We start from the raw sequence: 2,500 nt of genomic DNA, 5'->3' as shown, positions 1-2,500 counted from the left end.
CGCATCCACTTCCACTCCATCCACTTCCACTCCACCGCATCCACTTCCACTCCATCCACTTCCACTTCATCGCATCCACTCCATCCACTTCCACTCCATCCACTCCACCGCATCTACTTCCACTCCATCCACTTCCACTTCATCGCATCTACTTCCACTCCATCTACTTCCACTCCACCCCATCTACTTCCACTCTATCTACTTCAACTCCACCCCATCTACTTCCACTCTATCTACTTCAACTCCATCTACTTCCACCCTATCTACTTCCACTCCATCTACTTCCACTCCACCCCATCTACTTCCACTCTATCTACTTCAACTCCACCCCATCTACTTCCACTCTATCTACTTCAACTCCACCCCATCTACTTCCACTCTATCTACTTCAACTCCATCTACTTCCACTCCATCTACTTCAACTCCACCCCATCTACTTCTACTCCCTCTACTTCAACTCCACCCCATCTACTTCCACCCTATCTACTTCCACTCCATCTACTTCAACTCCACCCTATCTACTTCTACTCCATCTACTTCAACTCCACCCCATCTACATCCACTCCATCTACTTCAACTCCACCCCATCTACTTCCACTCCATCTACTTCAACTCCACCCCATCTACTTCCACTCTATCTACTTCAACTCCATCTACTTCCACTCCATCTACTTCAACTCCACCCCATCTACATCCACTCCATCTACTTCAACTCCACCCCATCTACTTCCACTCTATCTACTTCAACTCCACCCTATCTACTTCCACTCCATCTACTTCAACTCCACCCCATCTACTTCCACTCCATCTACTTCAACTCCACCCCATCTACATCCACTCCATCTACTTCAACTCCACCCCATCTACTTCCACTCTATCTACTTCAACTCCACCCCATCTACTTCCACTCTATCTACTTCAACTCCATCTACTTCCACTCCATCTACTTCAACTCCACCCCATCTACTTCCACTCTATCTACTTCAACTCCATCTACATCCACTCCATCTACTTCAACTCCACCCCATCTACATCCACTCCATCTACTTCAACTCCACCCCATCTACTTCCACTCTATCTACTTCAACTCCACCCTATCTACTTCCACTCCATCTACTTCAACTCCACCCCATCTACTTCCACTCCATCTACTTCAACTCCACCCCATCTACATCCACTCCATCTACTTCAACTCCACCCCATCTACTTCCACTCCATCTACTTCAACTCCACCCCATCTACATCCACTCCATCTATTTCAACTCCACCCCATCTACTTCTACTCCATCTACTTCAACTCCACCCCATCTACATCCACTCCATCTACTTCAACTCCACCCCATCTACTTCTACTCCCTCTACTTCAACTCCACCCCATCTACTTCCACCCTATCTACTTCCACTCCATCTACTTCAACTCCACCCTATCTACTTCCACTCCATCTACTTCAACTCCACCCTATCTACTTCTATTCCATCTACTTCAGCTCCACCCTATCTACATCCACTCCAACTTCTTCCACTCCACCCTATCTACTTCCACTCCATCTACTTCCACTCCATCTACTTCCACTCCATCTACTTCAGCTCCACCCTACTTCCACTTCATCTACTTCAGCTCCACCCTACTTCCACTCCATCTACTTCCACTCCATCTACTTCAGCTCCACCCTACTTCCACTCCATCTACTTCAGCTCCACCCTACTTCCACTCCATCTACTTCCACTCCATCTACTTCAGCTCCACCCTATCTACTTCCACTCCATCTACTTCAGCTCCACCCTATCTACTTCCACTCCATCTACTTCCACTCCATCTACTTCAACTCCACCCTATCTACTTCTACTTCCACTGCATCTACTTCAGCTCCACCCTATCTACTTCTACTCCATCTACTTCAACTCCACCCTATCTACTTCCACTCCGTCTACTTCAACTCCACCCTATCCATTTCTACTTCCACTCCATCTACTTCCACTCCACCCTGCTTCCACTCCATCTACTTCAACTCCACCCCATCTACTTCCACTCCATCTACTTCCACTCCATCTACTTCAACTCCACCCTATCTACTTCCACTCCATCTACTTCCACTCCACCCTATCTACTTCCACTCCATCTACTTTAACTCCACCCTATCTACTTCAACTCCATCTACTGCCACACTACACTATCTACTTCCACTCCATCTACTTCAGCTCCACCCTATCTACTTCCACTCCATCTACTTCAACTCCACCCTATCTACTTCAACTCCATCTACTGCCACACTACACTATCTACTTCCACTCCATCTACTTCAGCTCCACCGCATCTACTTCCACCGCATCTACTTTAACTCCATCTACTTCCACACCATCTACTTCCACACCACCCTATCTACTTCCACTCCATCTACTTCAACTCCACCCTATCTACTTCCAACCACTCCTCCACTTTCACTCCTACTTTACATCTGCTATACACTCGCACCTCGTCCACTCACCCACTTCAGTCCAT

At 47.4% G+C, this 2,500-nt stretch overlaps 1 protein-coding gene across 2 annotated transcripts in view; it reads right to left on the bottom strand.

The window, feature by feature from the left end:
- Positions 1-2,500, bottom strand: part of LOC143276174 (uncharacterized) — a 68,873-nt gene that overhangs the window by 22,755 nt on the left and 43,618 nt on the right. The gene's annotated exons all lie outside the window — the stretch shown is intronic.

This window comes from Babylonia areolata, chromosome 31 (assembly GCF_041734735.1).
Source record: "Babylonia areolata isolate BAREFJ2019XMU chromosome 31, ASM4173473v1, whole genome shotgun sequence".
Lineage (NCBI taxonomy): Eukaryota > Metazoa > Mollusca > Gastropoda > Neogastropoda > Buccinidae > Babylonia > Babylonia areolata.
Note: the sequence above shows the minus strand (reverse complement) of the source record. Positions and strands in the feature narration are given on the sequence as shown.